This window comes from Bos grunniens, chromosome 12 (genome assembly GCF_055505025.1).
Source record: "Bos grunniens cultivar Pamir isolate PY7600 chromosome 12, Bosgru_T2T1.0, whole genome shotgun sequence".
Taxonomy (NCBI): Eukaryota; Metazoa; Chordata; class Mammalia; order Artiodactyla; family Bovidae; genus Bos; species Bos grunniens.
In genome coordinates this window covers 14,153,190-14,170,414 of record NC_141176.1, presented here as the reverse complement: position 1 = coordinate 14,170,414, position 17,225 = coordinate 14,153,190, and the positions used below count along the sequence as shown (strand labels likewise).

At 44.4% G+C, this 17,225-nt stretch overlaps 1 protein-coding gene and 1 long non-coding RNA gene across 8 annotated transcripts in view; one reads left to right on the top strand and one right to left on the bottom strand.

The window, feature by feature from the left end:
• The window catches only part of LOC147361390 (uncharacterized), a 235,163-nt gene that overhangs the window by 159,544 nt on the left and 58,394 nt on the right, over positions 1 to 17,225 (top strand). The window lies entirely within an intron of this gene.
• On the bottom strand, positions 5,509 to 14,814 carry LOC147361391 (uncharacterized). 3 transcript variants are annotated; one of them, XR_015137828.1, is made up of 4 exons: positions 14,677 to 14,814; positions 12,722 to 12,851; positions 7,828 to 8,028; positions 6,070 to 6,392 (listed from the first exon to the last, which is right to left on the bottom strand). It is a non-coding gene; the product is annotated as an uncharacterized LOC147361391 (long non-coding RNA). The 3 variants fall into 3 exon arrangements; XR_015137829.1 differs by lacking the exons at positions 6,070 to 6,392; positions 7,828 to 8,028 and adding an exon at positions 5,509 to 5,750; XR_015137827.1 differs by lacking the exon at positions 7,828 to 8,028.

The following is a 17,225-nucleotide window of genomic DNA, read 5'->3' as shown; positions in this document are numbered from 1 at the left end:
TAGTTTGAACATTCTTTGGCATTGCCTTTCTTTGGGATTAAATGAAAACTGACCTTTTCCAGTCCTGTGGCCACTGCTGAGTTTTCCAAATTTGCTAGCATATTGTGTGTAGCACTTTCACAGCATCATTTTTTTAGGATTCGAAATAGCTCAGCTGGAATTTCATCACCTCCACTAGCTTTGTCTGTAGTGATGGTTCCTAAGGCCTACTTGACTTCGCATTCCAGGATGTCTGGCTCTAGGTGAGTGATCATACTATTGTGGTTATCTGGGTCATAAAGATCTTTCTTGATAGTCCTTCTGTGTATTCTTGCCACCTCTTCCTAATATCTTCTGCTTCTGTTAGGTCCATATCGTTTCTATCCTTTATTGTGCCCATCTTTGCATGAAATGTTTCCTTGCTATCTCTAATTTTCTTGAAGAGATCTCTAGTCTTCCCTATTCTATTGTTCTCCTCTGTTTCTTTGCATTGATCACTGAGGAAGGCTTTCTTATCTCTCCTTGCTATTCTTTGGAACTCTGCATTCAAATGGGTATATCTTTCCTTTTCTCCTTTGCCTTTCAGTTCTCTTCTTTTCACAGCTATTTGTAACGCCTCCTCAGACAGCCATTTTGCCTTTTTACATTTTTTTTTCCTTAGGGATGGTTTTGATCACCACCTCCTGTACAATGTCATGAACCTCCGTCCATAGTTCTTCAGGCAATCTGTATATCAGATTGAATCCCTTGAATCTATTTCTCACTTCCACGGTATAATCATAAGGGATTTGATTTAGGTCATATCTGAATGGTCTAGTAGTTTTCCCTACTTTCTTCAATTTAAGTCTGAATTTGGCAATAGGGAGTTCATGATCTGAGCTACAGTCAGCTCCCAGTCTTGTTTTTGCTGACTGTATAGAGCTTCTCCATCTTCAATTGCAAAGAATACAATCAGTCTGATTTCTGTATTGATTCTCTGGTAATGTCCACGTGTAGAGTCTTCTCTTGTGTTGTTGGAAGAGGGTGTTTGCTATGACCAGTGTGTTCTCTTGGCAAAACTCTGTTAGCCTTTGTCCTGCTTCATTTTGTACTCCAAGGCAACATTGGAGTACAAACAGGCAACATTGTCTGTTACTCCAGGTATCTCTTGACTTCCTACTTTTTCATTCCACTCCCCATCAAGAGAAAATTGGATTAAAGATTTACTGGGCATGGCCCCGCCCATCAGAACAAGACCCAGATTCCCCCACAGCCAGTCCCTACCATCAGGAAGCTTCTACAAGCCTCTTATCCTTCTCCATCAGAGGGCATACAGGATGAAAGCCACAATCACAGAAAGCTAACCAAACTGATCACACGGACCACAGCCTTGTCTAACTCAGTGAAACTATGAGCCATGCCATGTAGGGTCATGGTGGAGAGTTCTGACAAAACATGTTCCACTGGAGAAGGGAATGGCAAACCACTTCAGTATTCTTGCCTTGAGAACCCCATGAACAGTATGAAAAGGCAAATGGATATGACACTGGAAGATGAACTCCCAAGGTTGGTAGGTGCCCAATATGCTACCAGAGGTAAGTGAAGCAATAGCTCCAGAAAGAATGAAGAGGCTGAGACAAAGTGGAAACCACGCCCAGCTGTGGATGTGACTGGTGGTGAAAGTAAAGTCCAATGCTGTAAAGAACAATATTGCATAGGAACCTGCAATTTTAGGTCCATGAATCAAGGTAAATTGGAAGTGGTCAAATAGGGGATGGCAAGAGTGAACATCGACATTTTAGAAATCAGTGAACTAAAATAGCCTGGAATGGGCGAACTTAATTCAGATGATCATTATATCTACTACTGTGGGCAAGCATCCCTTGGAAGAAATGGAGTAGCCCTCATAGCCAACAAGAGTCTGAAATGCAGTACTTGGATGCACTCTCAAAAATGACAGAATGACCTCTGTTCCTTTCCTGGGCAGACCATTCAATAACACAGTAATCCAAGTCTATGCCCCAACTAGTAATGCCGAAGAAGCTGAAGCTGAACGGCTCTATGAAGACTTACAAGATCTTCTAGAATTAACACCCAAAAAAGATGTCCTTTTCGTGATAGGGGACTGGAATGCAAAATGATAGCATAAACCAGTTGGGGGTGGGGGAGAAAGAAGGCCCCAGATCCCAGAGACAGGACAACAGAAGAGCCAGGCATGGAGAGGGACAAGTGTCACGCTGATCTCAACAGGAGTAAGCTGGGGGCTACAGGAAAGACCTCTTGAAGATAACATTGATAAAATGTAAAGAAGTTTACAGAACTTGGGGAGGCTTTGGGGATAACCTCATGGTAGATATATAAGGAAAGTAACCTGAATGCAACAGAGATTAACTCCAGGAAGAAGAAATAATGTTGAAAAGGAAATATAATCATTGAGTAGCATTAATAATACATGTGTGCTTGGTGCGCTCAGCCGTGTCTGACTCTTTGCGAGCCCATGGACTGTAGCCCGCCAGGCTCATCTGTCCATGGGGTTTCCCAGCAAGAATACTGGAGTGGGCTGCCATTTGCTTCTCCAGGAGATCTTCCTGACCCAGGGAATGAACCCGCATCTCCTTTGGCTCCTGCATTTGCAGGTGGATTCTTTCCCACTGAGCCACCTGGGAAGCCCATGAAAAATACCTGACTCAGACATTAAGAGTGTCTGTAGTTACAATGATATAAAAATTGGTATTTAACATAACCACACTTGTGCTAGAAATCTGACAGGACAGAAATATGGGACAAGTATATGTGGAGGAAACAAAGGAACCCTCATCTTCCTCTTTGAGAGGTCAGTAGCTGCTGCTGAGTCACTTCAGTCATGTCCGACTCTGTGCAACCCCATAGACGGCAGCCCACCAGGCTCCCCCATCCCTGGGATTCTCCAGGCAAGAGCACTGGAGTGGGTTGCCATTTCCTTCTCCAATGCATGAAAGTGAAAAGTGAAAGTGAAGTCATTCAGTCGTGCCCAACTCTTAGCGACCCCATGGACTGCAGCCTACCAGGCTCCTCCGTCCATGGGATTTTCCAGACAAGAGTACTGGAGTGGGTTGCCATTGCCTTCTCTGTGAGAGGTCAGTAGATAATACCTAAAATTGAAAATCCCAGAGGTGCTAACATAAGCACATTATTTAAATCAGCCCTCAATTTCACCTCATGGTGGTGCATATAGTTGAGAACATCCATTTGGGATTACTGCATAGATAAGAAACTTCCAAATAAAATGTTCTCAAATTTCTAATAAGAAACTTGAATTTGTTTTCATGAATGTAACTTTGTTTCATATTGCTTATTTGCCTGAAATAGTCTCATAGAAATCTTGATCAAGATGTCAGTGATTCTTCTCCTGGCATTCGTGTTCGTCACTGTCAGATACTATACAGGCAGCAATTAAGAAATATTCGAGCTGTTTCCACATTATTCCAAATTTTACAACAATATTTTTGAAAGTTTGTATTTAAAAAATTCAATTGCTTTAATACTTCTCTTTGCTCTGTACATGCGATACTCTGATACTGCCCATTGTATTTTTTTTTTTTTTGTCTATGAAGTAATTAAAAATAATGGCAGGGCCCTAATTTGTAAAATGCATGTTCATTGTCAGAGCAGTTACCCCATAGGTTGCTTGGATGCCAAGGAAAGGGTGCATTAGCCCCCAGCAGAAAGAAGTTTCTGAAATCCATAAAGAGAATTTGGGGAGCTGATACCTGTAGCTTTGCCCAGCAATTCTCTCTCCCCAACTTCCTAGAGCCACACCTATGTCCAGATGTTCCTTGCACATCTGAAATGCAAACACCTCCCTCCAGCTGCATCGGCCACTTCTCCAGAAGGGCAGTGGTGCCTTGTACAGCAGCATGTCGATGTGGGTATCATGGCCCAGTGGTGTCAGGACCTCACAGCAGATCTGGAGCCAGTTCACAGCACAGCAGTGTGCTGAGACCTACCACTTGGGATGCACTGACTTCTGGATGTGGAAGCAGAGGCCCGCGAAAGGACTGCAAGAGTTGCAAGCAGTTAACCCATGGGCCTATCCCTACTTAACTGGTGAGACTGCATCATGAACATTTTTTAGTATAAATACAAGCTGATTCTTTAGGAATATCTCTCATGTGTTCACATTAGATCTTCCAGACCTTTTACCTCATCCAGAGATTGGAAGGAGCTGCTTTGACTCCATTTCCATGAGATGAGGCAAGCAAATGTAGATAATTGTGGAATACGGCTCACTTCTTAAATTCAGAGTTTCTTTAGTTTCTACATTATCCACATGCTGTATTTTCCATTTTGTCTCAAGTATTGGGCTTCCCTGATGGCTCAGATGGTAAAGAATCTGCCAGCAGTGTGGGAGACCTCGGTTCCATCCTTGCATCGGGAAGTTGCCCTGGAGGAGGGCACAGCAACCCACTCCAGTATTCTTGCCTGGAGAATCCCCAGGGACAGAGGAGCCTGGCGGGCTACAGTCCATGGGGTCACAACAAGTTGGACTCTTCAGTTTGTGGATTATCCACATGCTGTATTTTCCACTCTGTTTCAAGTATTACAATAAAGAACAGAACATCTGAAGATAATAAACAGTACCTTTGACTAAAAGGAAGAAAAGTTGAAATGAATGGGGAAGAGCTTGTGTTGTTTTGAATCTCCAATTGTTAATTTTCTCACTATCCCTTTAATGTGGTCCTAGGGAAGTTAGTAATAATGTTTCAAAAGAGGTAGGAAATGGATAGCACTCTTTCACTAAATTAGCTGGAAAAGAAGAAAGGTACTTCAGTATACAGAGTAGTGACTGCTCACTGTCCTTCTACATTAGGGAAGGAGAATGTGGTCCATTTGGCGCCCTCCATATTCAAGGCTGAAATTGGAAACAATGACGCTTTAATTCACTGCTGAGTTAATGGGCCTGCTGATTTGTCTTCATTTTTCAGGACTCTAAAATGTCCTTAAAACCCTCTCAAGGGTTTTATACTTTTAACCCAAGGTCTCTGTGCTTCATTTTTCCTTTTGTTCTTCAAACACTCTCGTTGCCTCTCTCTGTTTCATCTTCTGAGAGGTTTGGAATAATGCATGATATGTATTGAATGATTTGGATGGAGTTTGTGACATGTCTTGCTGATGTTAAGCCATTCAAAATCCTAGGGAATAGTCCCAGCTTGCATTAGCAGTAGATTAATGCAGGTGAACTTCAGAGTCTTAATTTTAAAGAATTTACATTTTTACCAGTGATGATTGAAAACCACTGGCATTCTTTCTGCCCAAATTACTGATTACAATTGCAAATTCTTGCAAAAAGTGCTAGAATGACTTATCACTGTTACATAAGGCGCGGAGTATTATTTTACCCGTTTAATGGCTATTAAATATTTAAAAAACAATTTTCCAAAAATACATCCATAACTGTAGGTAATGTGCATAAATCACAATGGGAAATGCATTCTGGTATGCATGCCTAATAATACTTGTGTAGACCAGTTTCCTGTCTAAGAGAATTTGCAGAGAGGAAAGGTTAAATTTGGGGGAGGTTTTTCATTTGTGATTTTATTAGGAGATTGAAACAAGTAGGCGTGCTTTCAGATGAGATCAAGAGCGTTATTACTCAGGTGGTTACTGACTTTTTGCTCCAGGATTTCCTGGATGTGCGCTGTGAGTCCCAACTTCAGGATCTGAATCAGGAATGGTGGATAACCATGTTGACTTAATTATTTGGGATATGGGATCCAGGAAGCCCATCAGCTCTTGAATGTTCCCTGTGAAAACTGAGCAGGAATTAGTTTTATAAAGTTAAGGGACTTCTGTTCCAAGCAAAGATTCAAAAGAAGATTCTAGAAAGAGGGCAAGTAAAGAACCTGCCTGCCAGTGCAAGACTCATGAAAGATGTGGGTTCGATCCCTGGTCGGGAAGATCCCCTGGAGAAGAGAATGGCTTCCCACTCCAGTATTCTTCCCTGGAGAATTCCATGGACAGTCTATCGGGTCACAAAAGGTTGGACATGGCTAAAGGGACTGAGCACGCACGCACGCACGCACGCACGCAGGGGAGAGAAGGGTTAGCATCACCATCTGGAGAGCAGAGAAGGGACTGGGCAGGGCTGGGACCAGGGAGTGGGGGCGGGGTCAGAGTTCGGGGGCGGGGCTAGAAAAGAGGAGTAGGAGGAAAGCAGGGAGTCATCTGGTGGGTTTGAGATCTGGGATGGAAATTTAATTTTCTTGAAGAAACATTTGGAACTCTTGGCAACAAGTGACATGATCAAAATGACATTTAGGGGAGGTGATGCTTGTGGGCTATACAGAAACTCAAAAGAAGAGGAAAGAGGCAGGCATTTGGTGAGAAGGGCTGCAGTGAAGAAGGGAGAAAGAGAAGAGATTTTCCTCGGCTGCCTTGGAGAACTCCTCCCATCCCTACAGGTCCAAAAAAAAAAAAAAAAAAGGTGTCGGGGTTATCCAAAAGATTATGCATCAAATGTCCAGATGCCTTCCAGAATAGGTCAGTTCTCTTCCCAGCTTACAAGTCATGGAACCGTGGCAAAGGATCAGTTTGCAAAAGATAGAAATTTGTTAAATTGATTGATTATCCTTTGGACATGGTAGGACCCTTCCCCTCATTCTTCCTGCCCCCAGGAGATCCTGCAGTTGGCAATAAATAAAAGGATGTGAGAAGAGTTATCGGTCCAGGAAAGGAAACACAAGCCTGGGTTGGGCTGTGTACACACAGTAATTGGATCCGGGTGTGGGGATAAGCATTCCATGTTGCAAAGAGGAGACAGTAAGAGCCGAGGCGGGAGTGCACACACAGTAAGCTGCTTTGGTGAGGCCAAGGGAGAAAGGAGACAGAGAAGGAGCGATCAGAGTGGCATTAAACCCGTGAAATTGTTTGATCTGAACTTGACACGGATATTTGCTTTATTAGAGCTGATGGCATGATCTTTGCTTTTAGGTCATAAATGTTGTGGGGGGGGGGGTGGTGGGCAATCTTATTCCCCAAGACTTAGCATCTACAAAGAATTCACAATATAAATACAAACAAGGTGAGCTCCAGACCGGTATTGCTAACTGGATGTTCAGCCACCCAAGAGATTTTCACGAGCTCCCTTTACAAATACAGTTCCCCATTATTCTTCCTAGAGTCAGCCTATTGGAGTGAAAAGTCTTTAAATGAGTATCAGGAAGGCAATTTTCAAGATAGGTTTGCATTCTGAAGTGGTGGAGCTTTTTGAAAAAGGAGCAAAAGTGTCAAAAGGTACAGACTAATAGTTACAAAATCAGTAAGTCATTGCCATGTACTGTAGAGCGTGGTGACTGTAATACTGTATTATACATTCAGACCTTGCTGAGAGACTAGATACTAAAACTTCTCATCCCAAGAAAAAAGTTTGTAGTTATGGGTGGTGACTGACAATAACCTGACTTCTTATGGTAATTGTTTTGCAATATATACATATATTGAATCATTATGTTGTACATGTGAAATTGATGTAGTGTTACATGTCTCAAAATAAATTAAAAAAAGAATACATTAATTTTTACATTGTAATCAAAATCAAGCAACATTCACCCAGCCTCCAGGATGGATTATAATACTGGACACTTTGTTCTAAATGGGAAATCCTTTTGAATCCTGTATCACTCAGGGTTTTCCAGACAAATAGAATCAATAGATATCGTGCATATATATATGTGTGTGTGTATATGTATGTGTGTGTATATACATGTGTATGTGTGTGTATATGTGTTACATGTGTATGTGTGTATGTGTGTGTATGTGTGTGTGTATAGTTTGTTTATTTTAAGTAATTGTTTCACACAGTTGCGTGAAGCAGGCAAGTCTGACACTCACTTGGCTGGCCAGCAGACAGGAGTTGATGTTGTAGCCTTGAATCTGGAATCTTTAGGGCAAGTCAACAGGTTAAAAACATAGGCCAGATTTCTGTAGTTTTTAGGCAGAATTCCCTTTTCGCCTGGAAACTCAGTTTCTGCTCTTAAGACCTCCAGCTTATCGTATGAGGCCCACTCAGACTGTCCAGGGTGGCCTCTTTCACTGAAAGGTAACAGATGGATAATGCCAGTCACACCTACAGAAGTACCTTTACAGCCACAGCTAGACTATTGCTGGATCAAATTACTGGGCACCACAGCTGACCAAGCTGACATGTAAAATTTTACCATCGCAAATCTCTGACTTCTCCTTTAGTGGAAGAGCAGAGTCAGCTGTTTTCTGCCCCATTTCCTCAGTGTTTAAATCTTTACAAGGCAGAAAGGTTCTCTTAGTGATTCAAAGGTGGCAGTTTTAGTGGAACCTTTTTTTCCTGTCAAATTATTAAAAAAAACAAACTTTGAAAAGCTGAGCAGTATCAATACCCGACCACTGCCTCACACGATGCCAAATGGTCTTGTGAGCTCTACCTGGTTGGTGGGATGGGCATAACTGATAAAAGTTATATTCTTCCTGAACTCTACACTGAGGCTGCTCCACGGACTGCAGTAATCACATGGGATGAGGCGAGTTAATTTTTTTTCTGGGAAGAATTTCAGTGTTAGAATTTACTGTCTTTTGCACATATAAATTTGAAGCGTTAATGTTACACTCTTCTGGTTATTTGCATTTAATATGCATGCAAATTCACAATGTATACTATGTACCAAGCACGTAATTTATAAGTCGGTACTTTCCCTGGTTGTTAGCAATTTTGGCCGCTTTAAAAATTAATACTTTGAAGAAATATATGATTTTAAATTTATATGTAGTATCTTTAGTTTCCAGAGGAAAATATGAAGTACATTCTCTGCTGGGAAAAGTAGATCTCTGCTGTAACATTCTCTGTGTTTAAAGAAGTTATGGGTAATGCTAAAGGTTAGAATGCTGTTCTTTTTCTTTCCTGTGATTGGCTTCAGCTTCGTTGTTGCAGACATTTGTTTCCACTAACGACGCTGAGAAATATGTGTTTCTGAATCGTGATTGATTGTAACCTGCGAGTTGTTTCAGGTGATAAACATACCTCATGCAACAAGAGTAGCACATTGTACGTGTAAGTGGGAGAAGATCAGGTCTGCAAGGCATAACCCAGATGCAGATGGACCCCAGAGAGGGAGTCTGGGGCCTCTCAGGCTGTTACTTAGGCTCGTTGTCTTGGCAACCAAAACACAGCCGTCAGTCTGCCTGGGCCAGGCACTTCCGCCAGCCCTGACTGCCCGACCTTTCCTCCTTCCCTTCCGACCTGTCACTGGTGCTCTCCCTGGCCTCTTACAGGCAGTTTCAGGTTTTCCATTTTCCTCCTGGTGCAGCTCCAGGCACCACCTGTGTCTCTTCCTTCTCCTCTGAGCGGCTGAAACCACATCACTGACCCCCAGCTTCTCTGCTGTGTTCCTCTTCTGTCAGCCCAGACAAGGCCTCCCAAACCTTCCCGCTACTGAGGAAAGTGCTCTTTCAGTGTAGACCTCCCGGCATTCGGCATCTTCCGTGGGGACAGGCCTCCATCCTCAGCTCCAGCAGTCAGCTCTGGTGTCTTAGTTGGGCTAATTTTTTTTTTTTTACCCTTCTTCTTTCTGATCATCTTCATGGCTGTTAGTCACCCTCCTCCTACAACTTACCAGTTCTCGGGATGGCTTCACCCTCTCCATCTCTACGTTGTCTCCAGCCCTCTCAAAGTCAGCCCTCCTTAAGTGACAATGAGCAAAGGCTTTCTGGCTGACCAGTTGGTAACGGCACCACCATCACCATCATCAACGCCATGAATATTATCACCGGCTTCCATGTCAGCTTAGTGCCAGTTGCTTAGAAGATGGACTGAATTCATCGCGTCTGTGGACATGGACTCGCAGCCCGTGTCATGACCTCTGCGTGGTGTTGTGCAGCTTGTCAAAGACAAGAATCAGGATGAGAACCCGCCCTCATGGGTGTCCTTGGGCACAGCTGGATCTTCCAGGGTCAGAGGGGACTTCCATCCCCCATTCGTGCCCCGAGAGAGGCACCTTCAGGTGACCGATCTATGCTGAGACACAGAGATGAAGGGGCCCTGTTTTCTGGCTCCTTTGTGGGTTGAGGGGACTCACTCACTGATTTGTAGCTGAGCACACATGGGAACGGAGAAGGCAATGGCAAGCCACTCCAGTACTCTTGCCTAGAAAATCCCATGGATGGAGGAGCCTGGTAGGCTGCAAGTCCACGGGGTCGTTACAAGTCGGACGAGACTGAGCGACTTCACTTTCACTTTTCACTTTCACACAATGGAGAAGGCAATGGCAGCCCACTCCAGTGTTCTTGCCTGGAGAATCCCAGGGACGGCAGAGCCTGGTGGGCTGCCATCTATGGGGTCACAGAGTTGGACATGACTGAAGCGACTTAGCAGCAGCAGCAGTAGCAGCACACGTGGGAAGGCCTTGACTTATGGCATGTGTGTGAAAATCAAGAAGAATCAAAGTGAAGTTATCTATTAAGAAGGGGAGATGTTCATTGAGGACCAAATCTACTCTCTCCTTTCAGTCAGTTCAGTTCAGTCGCTCAGTCGTGTCCGACTCTTTGCGACCCCACACGTCAGGCCTCCCTGCCATCACCAACTCCCAGAGCTTACTCAAACTCATATCCATTGAGTCGGTGATGCCATCCAACCATCACATCCTCTGTCGTCTCCTTCTGCTCCTGCCTTCAATCTTTCCCAGCATCAGGGTCTTTTCAAGTGAGTCAGCTCTTCACATCAGGTGGCCAAAATATTGGAGTTTCAGCTTCAGCATCAATCCTTCCAATGAGTATTCAGGACTGATTTCCCTTAGGATGAACTGGTTGGATCTCCTTGCAGTCCAAGGGACTCTCAAGAGTCTTCTCCAACACTACAGTTCAAAAACATCAATTCTTTTGTGCTTAGCTTTCTTTATAGTCCAACTCTCACATCCATACATGCCCACTGGAAAAACCATAGCTTTGACTAGACGGACCTTTGTTGGCAAAGTAATGTCTCTGCTTTTTAATATGCTGTCTGGGTTGGTCATAGCTTTTCTTCCAAGGAGTAAGCATCTTTTAATTTCAGGGCTGCAGTCACCATCTGCAGTGATTTTGGAGCCCCCAAAAGTAGTCTGTCACTGTTTCCACTGTTTCCCCATCTATTTGCCAGAAAGTGCTGGGACCAGATGCCATGATCTTAGTTTTCTGAATGTTGAGCTTTAAGCCAACTTTTTCACTCTCCTCTTTCACTTTCATCAAGAGGCTCTTTAGTTCTTCTTCACTTTCTGCCATAAGGGTGGTGTCACCTGCATGTCTGAGATTATTGATATTTCTCCCAGCAATCTTGATTCCAGCTTGCCCGGCATTTTGTATGATGCATATAAGTTAAATAAACAGGGTGACAATATACAGCCTTGGCGTACTCCTTTCCCAATTTGGAACCAGTCTGTTGTTCCATGTCCAGTTCTAACTGTTGCTTCTTGACCTGCATACAGATTTCTCAGGAGGCATTTAAGGTGGTCTGGTATTCCCATCTCTTTAAGAATCTTCCATAGTTTGTTGTGATCCACACAGTCAAAGGCTTTGGCATAGTCAGTAAAGCAGAACTAGATGTTTTTCTGGAACTCTTGTGCTTTATCGATGATCCAGTGGGTGTTGGCAATTTGATCTCTGGTTTCTCTGCCTTTTCTAAATGCAGCTTGAATATCTGGAAGTTCACGGTTCACATACTGTTGAAGCCTGGCTTGAAGAATTTGAGCATTACTTGGCTAGCGTGTGAGATGAGTGCAATTGTGTGATGGTTTGAACATTCTTTGGCCTTGCCATCGATGATGAGGAGTCTCACTTTTGCTTTTGGATAATGTGACAGTGTTTGATAAATTTGCTCTAAGTATCAGGTAAAAATGGCTCTGTGGTTATAATGACATCCAAATGAAATATTCTGCAGTGGTTTCTCTTCCTTTCCTTTCCCTCATCTCCCTTTTTCCTTCTCCTCTCCTCCCCCCGCTTCCTTTATGATAATAAGCATAGCATCTTATGGAGAAGTAAATGGCAACCCACTCCATTATTCTCGCCTGGAAAATATCATGGACAGAGGAGCCTGTAAAGCTATAGTCCGTGGGGTCGCAAATAACTTAGTGACTCCTGTCCTGTCCATAGCAGCTTATAAATGTCTAAGATACTCTAGGTGGCCCAGTGATGCCTTTTTGCCGAGCTGGATGGTATCATAGGTAACTGCAGCCCGCAGCTTCCATCCGTGTGCTGCGGCCAGAGTGGCCTTCTAACTGCCATAGAATGTCCAGGAGGCATGGAAGCCACATGCTTGCTTTACAGGAGCACTGAGTGTGAGAAATTGAGCCTAACTCACTTCTGGAGCTCAGACACGGACTGCTTTCTCCCATGGCTCAGGATTCCTCAAAAGAGGCCAGATTGAGAGAGGGAAGAAGTCTGCGAGTGGAACTAGGCTGAGCAACAGCCTGGGTAGCCAAGATAACAGAGACTCAAGGTACCTCTCCTGACTTAACTAGCGTCCCCTCAACTCCCCTTCGGAGAAGGCGACGGCACCCCACTCCAGCACTCTTGGAAAATCCCATGGACGGAGGAGCCTGGTAGGCTGCAGTCCATGGGGTCGCAAAGAGTCGGACACGACTGAGCGACTTCACTTTCACTTTCATGCATTGGAGAAGGAAATGGCAACCCACTCCAGTGTTCTTGCCTGGAGAATCCCAGGGACAGGGGAGCCTGGTGGGCTGCCGGCTATGGGGTCGCAGAGTCGGACACGACTGAAGTGACTTACCAGCGGCAGCAACTCCCGTTACTACAGCAGACACCTCCTCACACACAGAGAAACAGGCGTGCTCCTGGAGGAAGGAGGCTGTGGCATAAGGCATGGGTGGGCAGACTCTGGCCCTGGGACATATCCAGACCTGTTTTTGTAAGGACAAAGGCTCAGGATTGTTTTTAACACGTTGAAAAAACAAAGCAAAAAAGAATGTGTTAGATACATTACTAAAGCCTTTGAAGTTTACAATATTATCTGGCCCTTAATATATAACGTTTGTCAGTCCCTGTAAAGAACTGGTCATAATGCCTAATGACTCCTTCCTGGTGGTCAGTTTTGAAAGAGCAAGGCCCAAGAGTGGAAGTGGTTTCCCTGATGGCCGGGCCTGGAGTTGGTGTTCTACAGGAAGTTGTGTGTCCAGACAGGGTCGTTAGTGGTGTCCTTTGTAACCTGTGGAGTGGTGGAGCAACGAAGGCCAGAGCAACGGGGAAAAGCACAGGCGAAGAGGAGAGGAAGGCTCTCAGATTAGGAATGGCCTTGCCCACCGCCACCTGGGCACTGCAGAGAGAATGACTGAGAAGAGGACTCCCCGGCAGAGTGTGGAGACGTGGGACCCAGGCTTTTGCCTTAAACCCAGCATATTTGTAGCACCACGAACGAGAAGGCCAGGGGACTTGGGTTTACACTTGTGTTTAGTTCACAGAGTACATCTCTGTCTTGCGTGTCTCATTGTGCGCACTGTCTACTGAACCCACTTTAGGCACGGCGCGAGCTAAGAGGCTGGAAGAAAATGCGAGAAGCTGTAGGAACTGCAGACACATTTATTCTTTTCTGGCTGGTGCAGCAGCCGTGTGTGTGTGTGTGTGTGTGTGTTAGTCGCTCAGTCGTGTCCGACTCTTTGTGACCCCATGGACTGTAGCCTGCCAGGCTCCTTTGTCCATGGGATTCTCCAGGCAAGAATACTGGAGTGGGTAGCCATTTCCTTCACCGACTATACTTCACAATATGTAACAACTACTTTTGTTAATAAGTCAAACTTTTGTATACACATGCGTTGTTTTCAGGAAAAGGCAATGGCACCCCACTCCAGTACTCTTGCCTGGAAAATCCCATGGATGGAGGAGCCTGGTAGGCTGCAGTCCATGGGGTCGCTAGGAGTCAGACACGACTAAGCGACTTCACTTTATTTTTTCACTTTCATGCATTGGAGAAGGAAATGGCAACCCAGTCCAGTGTTCTTGCCTGGAGAATCCCAGGGATGGGGGAGCCTGGTGGGCTGCCGTCTATGGGGTCGCACAGAGTCGGACGTGACTGAAGCGACTTAGCAGCAGCAGCAGTGTTGTCTTCATATATGTTCCAGGTTGGAAGCCTTTACATGTACAGATAAAGATCAAGAAACTAAACTCATTCAGAGGTATAAACTGACTACATTTACAGCTGAAGAAAGAGAGATCTATTGTGCATTTAACATGACCACAGTTTTCTCACTAAATCTTCACAACTCTAAAAGATATCTGCTTTAATTTCTAAGATTTAAATTATTTAAAAATATGTACTTATTATCTGTGGTTTAGAAGCTAAGTTGTGTCCAACTCCTGCAACCCTATGGACTGTAGCCCACCAGGCTCCTCTTTCTATGGGATTCTCCAGGCAAGAATACTAGGGTGGGTTGCCATTTCCTTCTCCAGGGGATCTTCCCAACCCAGGAATCAAAGCTGGGTCTCCTGCATTGCAGGCAGATTCATTACTGAGTAAGCTACTTATTATCTGAAGTACTGTTCATAAGTAAATCAATGATTCGTTATGTTAAAAATTTTAGTTCTATGATCCTAAATATCCCTGGTGATGAGAGCTCCCATCTAAAAGAAAACAATATTGAGAACTTCTAAAGCGCATAATGTTAATTTCTATTAAGGTCAAAAGGGAATCCAGAGATTCAAGAGAAAAATTTAAAGATTTTAGAAACTCACCTTTTAAATTATCAAAGTGCACCCAAGAAGCAGACTCTACCTTTTTTGGTTCCCACATGGTGGCAGCAGCAGACATAACACGACACAACACAGCCCAACACGCCCTCAAGGGCTTTCCAGGTGGAGCTTATGTATGCTCACAGAACAGAAGTAGCCCATGGCCAAGCACGTAGCTTGTGAGGTGTATGTGCGGTGCTATAAGTGAGCTCAGCTGCTACAAAATCATTACTTACAAGACGTGGGGGGAGAGCGAGAGGGCATGGGGCGAGAGAGCCTGACCACTGCCGCTTTAGCTAATTTGCTCCTTCCCAACAACCTCATTTTTAGGTTGTGAGAACCCTCTGAACAGGTGAAAGGGCATTTCTTTCAACCTCAATCAATAGAGAAGAAAGAATTGATGCTTGATCAGAGGTGTGTCCTGTTTAAGGTCATATAGTTGTTATTTTGTGGAGTTGGAAATCAGACTCAGATATTCTGGCTCTAAAATCTGATCACCATCCTCAGGGTCAGTGATCCACAGTGTTAACCTTGCACCCCAACTCCCCAACACAGAAGCCTTCCCACTCAATAGTAAGTCTATATGTTGTTATTGTTCAGTCATTAAGTTGCATCCGACTCTTTGTGACCCCATAAACTGCAGCACACCAGGCTTCCCCATCCTGCACTATCTCCTGGAATCAGTGATGCCATCCAGTCATGGCATCCTCTGTCGTCACCTTCTCCTGCCTTCAGTCTTTCCCAGAATCAGGGTCTTTCCCAGTCAGTCAGTTCTTTGCATCAAATGGTCAAATTATTGGAGCTTTATCTTTAGCATCACTCTTTCCAATGAATATTAAGGGTTGATTTCCTTTAGGATTGACTGGTTTGATCCCCTTGCAGTCCAAGGGACTCTAAAGAATCTTCTCCAGCATCACAGTTCGAAAGCATAAATTCTTCAGTTATCAGCCTTGTTTATGGTCTAACTATCGCATGCATCCATGACCACTGGAAAAACCATAATGCTGACTATATGGACCTTTGTTAGCAAAGTGATGTCTCTGTTTTTTAATATGCTGGCTAGCTTTGTCATAGCTTTTCTTCCAAGATGCAAGCATCTTTTAATTTCATGGCTGAAATGAAATTTTAATTTCTATATGTATGTTTATTATATTAACATATAAGGAATGGGTAGCATATCTCTAGAAACTGACTCATTTGTGTATCTCAGCTTTGTCCCCTTCTCACATGGGAAGGTGTATGTGGAAGAAACCCTTAGCAAGTGTGCAAGGCGGTGTGCACTGCTCTGAATTGTGTATGTCTGGAAGTGCTGACTCGTGGCAGATACCTTGGGTATTCTAGTTTGACCTTCATAAAGGACCTAAGAGAGAAGCAGTTGTGAAAGGTATTAATGACACTGTAGCAGTCTTACTAAAAATTGGAGTTGTTTTCACCAGCTTACCATAGTTGTCAGAGCAAGTTGCCCTTTAATAGATAAATCAAGTGGTTTATCCTGTGTATGTATGTTTTGATTGACAGCAGCCATCATTCCTCCCTGACAGGACAGGAGAGAGAATCTTACACGTTTCCTCACCATCTACAGACTTTGATATTTTTTCCTCCTAATTAAGCGTACAGGATGAGCCAGCGGGGTCTGCATCAGCTCTGGTTCTCCATCTGAGTCTGAACCCTGAGCAAGGAATTTGGTCCTGGAGCCAGTGTCACTGAGAGAGGCATCAGCCACCGGGGAATCCGTCACAAGTAAGAGCAATCTAGCTGTCCCAGGAACCTAACCACGTCCATATTCAGATAAGGAGAGCACCAAGTGGTTATCAGGGGCTTGGCGGGTAGTGGTGCCTTTACCCTGCTTCTTGCTGCTGCTGCTAAGTCGCTTCAGTCGTGTCTGACTCTGTGCAACCCCATAGACGGCAGCCCACCAGTCTTCCCCGTCCCTGGGATTCTCCAGGCAAGAACACTGGAGTGGGTTGCCGTTTCCTTCTCCAATGCATGAAAGTGAAAAGTGAAAGTGAAGTCGCTCAGTCGTGTCCGACTGTTATCGACCCCATGGACTGCAGCCTACCAGGCTCCTCCGTCCATGGGATTTTCCAGGCAAGGGTACTGGAGTGGGGTGCCATTGCCTTCTCCAACCCTGCTCCTTAAGTATGTTAAAAAATAGAGCCTTGGAAGTCATGGTTGTGAAGAGGGAGGACAGGAAAATGAGTGAAACAGCTCACACGGTGCACTTGTCTTTGGAGCAGCGATTCACACAGTGCATTTTTCTTCGGAGCAAGAAGTCTTGTCAGTTTCTCAGAGTGGCTATTTCATCTCTTACAGTCTCAGTAAGAATGTCTTGGTCAGCTGCGGGTTAGCAGCTCGGGAGCTGACTTAGATCTCTGCCTTGCTGACTCCTTGTACCTTTTTGATTTCAGCTCAAATGTCATTTCTTAGAGAGCCTTCCTCCCTCCCAGTCTGGGATTTCCTTCCCCCCAGCTCTGCTCCCTGTGTTCTCTGTCTCATCATTCTGTTTCATTTTCTTCACAGCACCTACCACGGTTTGAAATGGTTTTATTTCT